The sequence below is a fragment of the Triturus cristatus genome, chromosome 11 (assembly GCF_964204655.1).
Source record: "Triturus cristatus chromosome 11, aTriCri1.1, whole genome shotgun sequence".
Classification (NCBI taxonomy): domain Eukaryota; kingdom Metazoa; phylum Chordata; class Amphibia; order Caudata; family Salamandridae; genus Triturus; species Triturus cristatus.
In genome coordinates, this window is record NC_140594.1 from 32627252 (window position 1) to 32639758 (window position 12507).

At 43.4% G+C, this 12507-nt stretch overlaps 1 long non-coding RNA gene across 2 annotated transcripts; it reads right to left on the reverse strand.

Moving 5' to 3' along the window:
* Positions 1–1738: 1738 nt before the first annotated feature.
* On the reverse strand, positions 1739–3476 carry LOC146783184 (uncharacterized). 2 transcript variants are annotated; one of them, XR_014970824.1, is made up of 5 exons: positions 3412–3476; positions 2690–2841; positions 2479–2565; positions 2263–2342; positions 1739–1900 (listed from the first exon to the last, which is right to left on the reverse strand). It is a non-coding gene; the product is annotated as an uncharacterized LOC146783184 (long non-coding RNA). The 2 variants fall into 2 exon arrangements; XR_014970825.1 differs by lacking the exon at positions 2263–2342.
* Between the last annotated feature and the right edge of the window lie 9031 nt (positions 3477–12507).

The window sequence follows — 12507 nt, forward strand, 5'->3', positions numbered from 1 at the left end:
CCTCTTCCACCCGCAGGCTCCTGCCGGCACCTCATCCCTGGTGGTCCAGTGGTAGATCATCAGTGCTCTGCTGCTTGACTGCCTTCCTGTACCTCTATTCTGCTGTTTGTCCATCTTTCTGCTCTTCTCCATTGCTTTTCTGCCTTAGGCTTTTTTTTATTTGCTTTGTTTGTTTTATTTTTTTCTGTGCCTGTTTTCAGTTCCTTTTTCCCTGTCCTCTCCCTTGTTGGTGCTGTGATCCCCTGCTGCCCCGCCCCCTCCAGTGTCCTTTCCTGCTCCTGCGTTTCCTGCCTCCCAGCTGTCCAGCACTGACCACAGCACTACTTAATGGTGGCCGAAGGCACGCCAAAGGCAAACCCATCTGCGTCTGTCCACATTTGGACCGCGCCCAGCACCAGGGACCCTGCCGCTCAGACACTCCCCTTCTATGATTCAAGCACCCTCCTCGCCCTCAACCCTTGAAACCACACCACCTGCCATCTAGCATCACCGAAGAATACCCTTGGACCCTTTGCCTGCTGAAACTGCAACACACCTCCTGCCACGCCATTAGACCAGCTCTTCTTGCCGCCCAGCAAACCAACAGAGCACCTGATAGGCTCAACGACATCCTCCTCAACATGCGGTCTCTCCACAAACACTCCACAGAAATATGGGACCTCTTCGACACCACATCTCCAGACATTGCCTTCTTCAGGGAAACCTGGACCAACCTCCGGTCTGGACTGGACATCGCCATTCCCGACGGCTACAAAATCACCAGCAAGGACCACCCCGACCGACCAGGAGGAGGCATTGTCATTGTTCACAAAAGCACGCTCAGACTGACCACGCACTCTAATGACCCAAGGGCGACCATGGAACACCTCCACTTCCAGATCCGGACCAACTCCAAAACCGCCCTCCATGTCACCCTCGTCTACATGCCCCCTAGCCCCTGCCACCACTTCGCCGATGCCATGGTAGACCTCATCGCACCCCAGGCTCTCCCATCCACTAATTACATCCTACTCGGAAATCTCAACTTCCACCTGGACAACGCCAGTGACCAGAACACCACCTCCATCCTGGAGAACCTCTCCAACATTGGACTCAAGCAGCTAGTGACCGCATCAACCCACATAGCCGGACACACGGCCCTCCAAGATGGAATCAACGCAAACGCACATAAGAGCAAGGAAATCTTCACCATGTTCAAGGAATTCGCCAGGCCCAACAGCGAGTTGCTAGACGTGCCCCATCCCAAGACCTTTGCAACAAGATCGGCACCTTCTTCCACCACACGATTAGGAAGATCAACAACAGCATCGACACCCCAGATCCAGCCACCACGCTCACCACTATGGTACACAAAACAAGCCGCACCCCAGCAGACCGCACTCTGTTGGGCCCTCGCACACAACAGAGGACACCCTCAAGACCATGAAGAGCATCCACTAAGGTGCCCCAATGGATCCCTGCCCGTACCACATCTTCCAAAGAGCAGCCGCCGCCATCGCCACCTCAGCTTTGCTGCACCATCAACTGCTCCATTGAAACGTCCACCTTCCCTGATGACTGGACACAAGCCAAGATCAATGCATATATAAGGGACCCCCTGCTAAGACGAAGAGTCTCCTAGGGCAGGGCAAATAGCAAATATGAATCTAAACACCCTAGGCAGTCAAATTATTACATGTACATAATCATAACAACAATAACATTTTCAAAAGGGGACTCAGTGTGCACATTATTTGTAAAATCATGTTTGATTTTTATTTTATATAAATTACAGGAAAAGTATGACAGACGTAATTACACATAAACAAAAACAAAAACGGTGGCTGTAGCTGAGATCTTCTCAACGCGCGTTTCGACGCTACAAAGCGCCTTCTTCAGGAGTGCCACAAATTCTTTTCCCCTAATATAAAGATAATCAACATGAATAAACAACTCTCTAAAAAAAACACTGAGTGCCCTAATACATACTCATATATTAGTAATTTTGTGCTGCCGTAAGAGACCCAAGAATAAAATGATCATCCAATGTGAAGAAAGAAGAAAAAGAAAGAAAACAAAGGAAAAAAGAAAGAGAGTAAATGCTAATGACTAGTGCTTGACCATTTAAGGAATACCTATAAATGGTGAATACATAAGGCAGCTAAACACAGAAGATAAATAGTGACAAGATGAAAAGATAAGAAGAAACAGACAAAGGAAAAACCAAAATCCAAAGCCCAATGTGACCAAAAATAAGCTATAATGTAAAAAGCATATGTATACATGTTGTTTTCCTTTTACTTTGTAAATGGCCGGGAATATATTGCTGGCCTATGAAGGCCAATTATAGGTGTAAAAACTACCTGTATATAAGAAAAAGACACAAAACAAGAATCAAAGAGACTTTGGTGTTTACATACATAACACTTGGAAAGATTAACATATTTCAAAAAGAAAGAAAAAGGACTAGCCTACAGGATTTGGCCTATATTTGCTTACATTTGTGATGAAGAGAGGCGATTAGAAGGAAGATTCCAATGGATCCAGAGAAGGAATATTTTAAACCAATAAAAACTCAAGGAATTGCTGAAATGAAACAAACAAATAAAGAAAAAAATATAAACTAAAAGAATCATGAAAAAACACAGGTGTTGTTTTAACACAGCCCACTAGGAGTCTGAAGCATATCAATAAATTAAGGAAAAAATACCTGAAACGAGATTCCAACAAATGAATAATGCGGGTCGAAAGATAAGCCCCAGTATCCACTGTATTGATAACGTATGCGCAGTCAAGCCAGGCTTTAAATGATTACTATCACGTAATAAAAGGTTGTTTCCGAAACGCACAGGATATCGAGCACTGAAGAATAGAAAGGATTTGAAACGTATAATAGTATAAAAATGACAAAGGAATATAAATAAGGATAAAAATAAACAGTTTAATCCCCAAGACTAGATGACAATGTTGTCGTGTGTTAAAGTGTCATAAGGGGAGATATGGTCAGATATAAACACAAAAAAGAAAAGGACAACCGTATGATGACAGTATTAGCATAATGTTTGTTGTCATTTAAAAACGGCACTTCATAGATGTTTGTCCAACGTTCAAATATAAACAATCAGCCATATGTACTACGTAGGCTTAGAGCATGTAGTATCAAAAAGAAAAAGAAAAAACGAGGGATTAAGGAAAACTAAAAAGTAAAACACGCATAAATGGTTCCCAAAGTGCGGATTGTTACTTAATATGGAACACGACAGAATGCCCGAGAACTAAATCGCCTATTTTCAGTTTGTGAATAAAATGAAACATGATATGCAGGAGAAACATGGCTGTATCATGCCACATAGAAAAGCTAGCAACATGTTAACGATGTTAATACGATGCATCTTGGCAGCAAAAAGAAAAGGGGGGGAAAGAAAAACTTACCCGGAGTCTGAAGTGACGCGCTACACCTAGATAACGGACCGCTTGCATTAGCGCGATCCCGGGCCGGAAGGCTTAATTTGAATAGACCCAGAATATCACGTGATTAGCCAGATGAGAACCAGATCAACCAGCAAGATAGAAAGCGGACAACAGTCCGAAATGGCTAGAGCATAGGCATAAAAGATGTATCTACAGTGTAACCAACGGAGTGGCTCCTGGAACATCACCATAGAAACCGATACTGTTTTTCAGCGTTGAAACATTGAGATCCCACAAAAAAAATCAATAGTAGAACTCAAACAGGAATCGATTAAGCATATATAAACCAACAAGAAAAGAAGCTTTGTTGACTTATATAAATACTGCCAATCAAATCATCTGTAGATGAAAATAAAGAAAAAGTATAATAAAATATACTTCAGGAGAATAGAGAGGGAAAAATGCCAATTAATAATTATTGAATATAACAGCAGTATCCTGGTTTATTGACGCCTACGAGATTCCATGTACTAAAACTTTTGTTTTAGAATGTCTCACTATTGTATTGACAGAGAACACATTTGAATTTAATAATATCTGGTTCAAACAAATTCTTGGCGTCAGCATGGGGGCTACAGTAGCTCCGTCTGTAGCCAATATATACATTTCCAAATTCGAATTTAATTTCATTTACAATGAAGTTGTTCCCTTTTTTGAATCATTATATCGGTGGGCACGTTATATTGATGACATTTTTTTCATCTGGGGACACAATGATGAAAATCTGGCAGAATTTTTACAATGGCTAAATGTTACAGACATTAATCTTAGATTTACAGCCCATACAAATAAACAAGAGATAGAATTTCTAGACATTCTGATTAAAGACGACTCTGGCCATCTAGAGATAGATCTTTTTATCAAGCCTACAGCTAGAAATACTTTGTTACATTTTAAAAGTTACCATCCTAGATCACAGAAACAAAGCATTCCCTTTGGGCAGTTTTTGCGACTTCGTCGCAACTGCACAAATATTATTGATTTTGACTCAAAAGCACAAATAATGAAAGCTAAATTCTTAGCCAGAGGCTATCCCCATCGGCTGATACGGGAGTCTCTAAAACGAGCAAGATTTTACGACAGAGACCACCTTGTGGAGAGGAACTAATGCGGTCTCCCTCTGTCCCTGATCCAGCTAGTTTATCCTTAGCAGATACCAAGAAGGACTGCTGGATAATCATTATTTTGGCATGAAAAGATTGAGCAAACAGGTGCGACCAATCCGCTGACAATGGAGCTGCTCTGCTAGTTACCTTTGGAGCCATAAAAAACTTTACGATCCCAAAGATCTCTTTGCTCTTATTTTTTGCCAACGTTATTTTATTCCTCCAATAATTCGCCTTAGCATCTCTCACCAGTTTATAATAAACTTTTTGGGCGGCCCTATAAGACTCCCTATCATCTTGGAGATAAAGATTACGCCACTTCCTCGTCAGCTTTTTACATTCCCTTTTACTGGTTCTCAGTGATTCATTGAATCAGGGTGCTGGATGGCGGCAACCTCTGGAGGTACATACTATTAACGGTGAAGCGGCATCAATATTCAGCCTTAACCAATCCTCAACTGCACAAGTATCCACTGCAGGACTATCTAATAATATAGGCGCAGTAGATGTGAGAGCCCTCTGTAAAAGTGGTAATGATATCTTGTGCAAAGCTCTAAACTTATAGTCAGAGGCTGTAGAGTCTAGGCGTTCACTCTTCCCTACAATTGGTATCTAGAATGGGATTAAAAAATGATCTGACCAAATGATCGGAATCGGAGAGTAAGTGCTCAACTCCATGTTACAGAAGACTCGGTCCAGTACATGGCCCGGCTTGTGTGCAGGTTCCTTAATATGGGGTATAAGCCTGCATGCCGACATAATATCCAACAGAGCAACCACCTGAGGGTCGGAAGGTTTATCCATATGCGGATTCAAGTCCCCTAATATCAGCAGATATTTATACTTTAAAGCTAGCGATGAAATACAATCCTGTAGGGATCTTAAAAAATTGCTAGATGAGCCTAGTGGCCTGTAAATCAATATCCCTGCAAGACAATGCTGAGAGGACAGAGTGCAGCGAAAACCCAAACATTCTGCACCAACCACTGCATCCAGGGCCAAAGGGGCACATTCAAACTCTTTTTTGAAAATAATGGCAACACAGCCACCTTTGCCCCCCTCCCGGTCTTTCCTAATAATCCTATAGTTTGCCGGAATGGCCGTTGCTATATTTGGATTGGACGCATCCGACAACCATGTTTCCGTTAGAAACAGGAAATCCGGATGCTTTTCATTTAAAAGATCATAAATTTGGGCATCATGTTTTTGCAATGAGCGTGTATTAAGCAAGAATGCTTTAATCTGTTCACCCTGACCCTTTGTTCAAGCTTTTCCCTCCCAAAATGTGGGTCCATGTGAGAGGAGCCAATGCTTGGTAACAGAGACAAAGTGCAACATGAACAATGAAATACCCCAGGGTTACTCCCTGAGACCCACCCCCTTCAACGTTTACATGGCGCCCCTCACAGCCATCATCAGAAGCCACAGACTCAACCTCATCTCCTATGCCAATGACACCCAGCTGATTCTTTCTCTCACCAATGAACCATCAACTCCCAGAACCAACTTCCACAGTGGAATGAAGGCTGTTGCTACCTGGATGAAAGACAGTTGCCTCAACTTGGAAAAGATTGAATTATTCATCCTGGGACCCACCCCTTCAACCTGGGATGACTCCTGGTTGCTAACCACTCTGGGATCTCCCCCATCCCGACGGACCACACACGCAAGCTCGTCATCATACTGGACTCATCACTCAATATGAACCGCCAAATCAACACAGTTTCCTCAGTCTACTTCTGCATGCTCTGTCTGCTTCGAAAGACATTCAGGTGGATCCCCACAGAATCCAGAAAGATGGTCACCCACACACTCATCACCAGCTGACTCAACCTACGCCAGCGTCACCCAGAAACAGCTCAAGAAACTACGGAAAGTCCAAACTGCTGCAGCCAGACTGGTCCTCGACATCACTCGCTGCAGCCAATTTACGCAACGCCTCCAACAACTCCACTGGCTCCCAGTCAACAAGAGAGAGTCTCTTTCAAACTGCTCACTCATGCCTACAAAGCTCTACACGATGAAGGATCAGCATACCTGAACTACTGCCTCACATTGAAAGTACCCAACTCGCCCTTGCCTCCGTCCCCAGGATCCACAAGACCAGAACAGGAGGAAGATTGTTCTCCTACCTCGCCGCTAAGACCTGGAACATTCTGCCCTTGCACCTCAGGCAATCCACATCGCTGACCCAATTCAGGAAGGACCTCTTTGAATGATCCACCACACTGTCCGACCAGTAGCCCCCCTCCCCAGCACCTTGAGAACCTCATGGGGGAGTAGCCACGATATATAAGTCCCTGATTAATTGATTGATTTCCCTTTGGTGCCACAGGTATGAAGATTCCTGGCTAGTATGGACCTGACTGGAGGAGAGGGGGTGGCTGTCCACACTGCAGTGCACCACATGTCATACATAGTGCCTGGGCGTCTGACACAATGCTGGGCTGCCTGCACACAGTAGCAGTGTCGACACCTGGCCACTCCTCTGTGTATGTGAACCAACCGGCTGGGGGTTGCTGGCAGCCGGGGCAGGGGACAGCGGACACCCTGGACTCCAAACTAGACTCTGTACTCACGGCTTGGTAAAAATAGGTACCTCCCTCAAACAAACATGCACTTCTCTTGAGGGCTGGAATCAACTTCACCCTGGAGTGCGCAGATCATCGCAAGCTGACTGGCAAGGTACATGACATTGAGCAAGAACTGGCTGAAGTCCACCATATTACCCGGAATGCAGCGTTGGAGGTACAGAAGCTAATGGCATGTGTGAAGTCACTAGAAAGAAGAGTGGAGGATGCGGAGAGCCACGCCTGGCAGAACAACATGTAGGTGGTGTGTCTGCCTGAGGGAGCAGAAGGAGCTGATGCAGTGGCATATACTGATACATGGTTACGTGATCTACTGCCAGCAGGTGTACTCTCCCAATTCTTTGTTGTGGAGCAGGCCCATCGATTGCCCGCGATCCATACGCCCCTGGGGACAGGTCCTAGACACCTTCTCTTCCGCCTCCTACAGGGATCGTGATGCTTGTCTGAGGGAGGTAAAAGTGATTAATGCCACTGTACCTTTCTTCCCTGACTACACCACAAGGGTGCAGAGGCAAAGGGGGTTAATTCTGGTTGTTATGCAATGAGTTGGGCATTAAATACTCCCTCCTCTTCCCAGCAAGGCTGCAAGTGGTCTCAGATGGTAACACGTGATTCTGTGACGCTGCTGAACAGGTCTGGACCTGGCTGGAATTCACTGGTCGCCAGGTGCTGCGGACAGGGAGTGAAGGGTCTGTGCCACAAGCTGTCACTCGCGGAGCCAGATTGACTCCTCCGACAGCAGATTATCTAATTTAAGGTTGACTGGTTATGTGTCTCTCCTTTTTCCACGGCTCCTGGTGGCTCTGGAGAGTCTTTGGCTTTCTGTGGGTCCCGGTCTCCAGCTTATTGTTGCTGACGTTCCGGTCCACCGAGGTCAGCACTAGAGGGGATCAGGTCCAGTCATCACCCAAAGGGAACGGATCAGTTATTCTGGTCAGCGACGCATGACAGGGGTGGTAGTCTCATTGGTACTCCTAGATGCAATGGTAGGAGGTCCATGGAATTGTTGACCTTGCCAAGGATGAATTGTGGGAGTTCTTCTATTGTCCAAGTGGCACTTTTGCACCACTGTAATGTCACTTTTTTGACTTTCCGGTGGCGCAATTTGCCACAGCAAGTTTACAAAGCCACATAAATCCACTTTACATGGCTTTTCATCACCTTGTAAATATGTGCCCCTTTCAAGCATGAAAATGCGTGAATGGGGCATTCCATGGGTGTCGCTGTGGGTGTTCACACGCAAAACCCATGTATTCTGAAGCATTCCCAGACTTACAAGAAACCAGAAACCTGGGAATGCATCAGAATCTATCACCACCCCAAGGGTGGCGTTTGGGAGGCGCAACGAGGATGAATGTTTTAATTTCTCTTTGTTTTTCATTTTTCTATGTGTGCAGCATTCTGCAGAATGCATAAAAAGAGAAAATCGTCATGGTTGATTGATTTTGTGTAGTAAGGTGTCCTTTCCTGCGCAGCATCTATCAGCTCCGGAACGCAGGTAACCTTGTACCATGGCGCAAGGGTGCCTGTGTTGGCGCATGGCAGCCTTTGTGCACCAAAGTAGAGGAAAAAGTCAGGAATGCACCCTATCTTATTGAGAGGGCTCATTCCTGACATTTATTTGGTCGCAGGGCTGCGCAGCATGATTCCTCGCACCACTGTCCCGCACCAAAACCTCTTAAATGAGGCCCAAGGGTGTTTGCAGCATTCTTAAAAGCAGTTATTTTCTGACATTAAAAAACTTCCTCAAATTGAACTTAGCAGCAGTTTTTTTCTTTAGCGACGTACAAGGAAATCCTTGTAAACATTGGGTTGTGTGTTTTGCAGGAGTTTTTAACGTGGGAATGCCTACCATGAATCCATTGTCAGTAAGTCACGCTAACAGAAGTGCCACTGGGAAAAATTCACGTTAGCCCTAGAAAAATAATAAATGTCAAACAATTGATGCTACGATGGCGTTAAATCCTAGTAAAAATGCCCCTTAGTTCTTGTATGTGTCAGTATGTAACAGAGGTCCATTTCTAGGCAAAGGCAATTATTTTTGGTTGCCAAGCTGGTGGTGTCAGGATATGGGATGCTTCTTTACCAGTGTGGAAAGTGAAGAAACTGGGGATTGTTTTTGCTGATAAACTTAACTACGAAGATAAGGTCAATCCTTTAGCCTCTGCCGTATTTTTTACAATAAGAATAAATAGAAAAATGTGTCCCTTCATCCTCCCGACCTCCAAAAAATGGTTGTCACTACTCTAGTCTTAGCCAAATTAGATTATGCGAATGCCCAATTTATAGGTATCCAGAAAAAATCTCTACATAAACTTCAGGTCCCACAAAACGCCTTAGCCTTTTTTTTGTCAGGAATCCCAAAATGTCAGTTAGTGTTATGTTGGGTTTCCCTTCCATTCTCTGGACGTCTGGAATTCATGCATGTCAAGAGAATGGAAGGAACATTGTGGAGCGGGGGTTTTGGGTCAGTTGGAAGGGGTTGAATTGAGCGTTGGATCGCTCATCGTATGTCCTGTTGACTATTTAATAAATTCAACTTTAACTTACCTCATCGGATCCTGACTTCTTTAGACTGGCGACGGGCTGCCAGTCAACAGGACCTCCACGCATGTGAAGCTTCCGATCATCCATTTGTCCAAGCTGGATCCAGAGAGCTTCTGACGTCTTTCCAGCCGATTTTGGACCACAAGCCGATTTTGGACTGCATCCCTGTTTGTGGGTAAGGTGCATAGGCGGTGCAGCACTTCCAGGATTGTTCTTTTTGCGCCATTCTGCTGGAATTTATTTCCAGTCTAACCGTCACTTCTGCTGGCGCAAGTGTTTCCTTCCTCGTTGCCATGCACGAGCGATCATCTCCTTCCACGTGCGTCAAGACACTTACGCTTACGCCTGACGTCACAACGTTTACACCAGCGGCCATCTTCAGAACAGGCATATCTCCATAGCCTGCAACGTTTCTTCAGTCAGGCAACTTTTTTGTGTGTGCCGATCTCGGTGATTTGCACACCTAATCTAAAACTAATCTTTTCAAGCTTTGCCTGCAGTAATGTTGCCACATCTGCGGTACCTATTTCACAATATAATCAGTATTAATCAGTATTATAAATTCTGATCTCGGTGATCCGCACACCAATCATTATTATTCCTTCTTTTCATTTTAACATCATTATCAAACTATAAAAGTATCCTATATATTACTATTTTGCAAGACATCATTTTTATTCTTTTTCAATGCAACAATCCATTTCTCCACCAGCACCTTTTATTCCCCAATCCTGCTTCTCCAGAAATTGATTGGGAAAAATGGAAAAAGGGTTTGAAGCATATCTTGAAGTCCTTGATGGAGAGTCTTTTACTTGTAAAAAGAAATATGCTATTTTAAGACATTGTTTAGGCACCAAAGGCCGCAATATATTAAAACAGATTCTTAAGGAGACTATCATCATTGGTAACGGAGAAGGTGACAACATGGTGGATGAAAATGCTACTGCCATCGGAGCATTGGATAATCGTTTCAAAGCTTGCAAAAACCTTACTTTGGAAGGGCATAAGTTCTATAAGAGAGTTCAATTACAAGGTAAATCTTCTTCATCATACGTTGGTGCTTTGCGTATTCTTGCTTCTTCTTGCAGATACTAAGCTTTCAAAGAGGATATGATCAAAGATCAATTAGTTGAAAAAACCAACAATAAAAAGGTTCAAGAAGCACTTCTATCCAAATCTGATTTGACCTTTAAAAGGCTTTACTCATCGCAACAAGGATTGAAAGCACTTCTTCATACATGGAATAAATGTCTTTAATCGACAGCAATAACCAAAATGTTTGTGCAGTAAAATCTAAATATAAGAAGTCTAAGGATCTAAAAGTTAAAACAGACAAAAAAAGTGTCAACACTACGACAAGCAAAACATTCATGTGTTACAGATGTGGTAGTACTAATCACCAGGCGAATTCTACATCGTGCCCTGCCGTTGATAAAATATGTATCAAATGCTCCAAGAAAGGACATTTTGCTGCTGTTTGTCATTCTAAAAGGAAAACACCATTCAAGAAAGTACACAACGTTGAATCTTTAGCAGAAGAAAGTTGTTCATCTAGCGAAGAAGACTAAATCCTCACTATTGTGGACATGGACTGTTCTAATGGTATTTGGGGTGTCAATTCCCAAGGTCTGAAGAGACCTCTGTGTACAATTACTGTGAATAGTGTAAATGTACAAATGATGGCAGGTTCTGGATCTCCATTCACTTTAATAAGTGAATCACTTTGGAAAAAGTCTTTTCCAGAGCAAAATCTTAAAGTGTCCTGTGCACATCCCATTGGTTATGGTGGAAAAGTTATTGATGTAATCGGCAAATTTAATGCTGATTTTGTATTTCGGGACAGTATGTCCAATGGCGTTGTATGTGGCAAAGGACGAAGCATGTCTTCTCGGGTGGGGAGACCAAGGTAATCTTGGTATTATACTTGATCCAAATAATCCACAACAGGTAATTTTAAAGAAAGATTTCTTTCAGGTTCAAAATGTTCAACTAAGTTCCAGGGAAGCGTTAAATCCAGAGGTATTTACTAAAGAAATAGACCTTTTCAAAGGTTTCAAACACATGATTACATTATCTAGTGATGCTCAACTTGTGTTACACAAGGTAAAAAAGGTACCTCTAGCTCTACAATCTGATTTAAAGAAACAATTATAACTTGTGTTCATGTGATGTAATCGAACCAATTGAATCCTCTGATTGGGTATCCCCTGTGGTTCTGGCTAAAAAGGCCAACGGCAATCTGCGCTTGTGTGTGGATTTACGTGATCTAAATAAGAATATATTGATTGATCAGCATCCCCTGCCTAACATTACGCAGATGACTTCTACCCTCAAAGGTGCTAAGTTCCACAGCTTATTAGATGTGTCATCTGCATATCATCAGATTGGATTACATGCTGAATCAAGACACCTTACTGTTTTCATCACTCCGGGGGGCCTTTTCCAATTTAAGCGAATACCTTTTGGTCTGGCCTCTGCATCTGCCGTCTTTCAGAGAGTGGTTGAAAGTATTTTTAAAGGCATGCCCGGCGTGATGGCCTTTCAAGATGACGTATTGGTGTATGGTGAAGACCAGAATCAGCTTAATAACAGATTGTGTCAAGTTTTATCTTTGCTGAGATCAAAGGGTGTCACCCTTCGCATTGATAAATGTAAACTTAATTGCACTACTGTAGACTACTTAGGGTACAAATTATCTGCTGATGGTGTGCAACCCAAGCACAGTTTGGTTAAGGCCATTGAATATTTCAGAATTCCAAGTGACAAGGAACAATTAAGGTCTTTTATGGGCCACATTGAATTTTATTCTCATT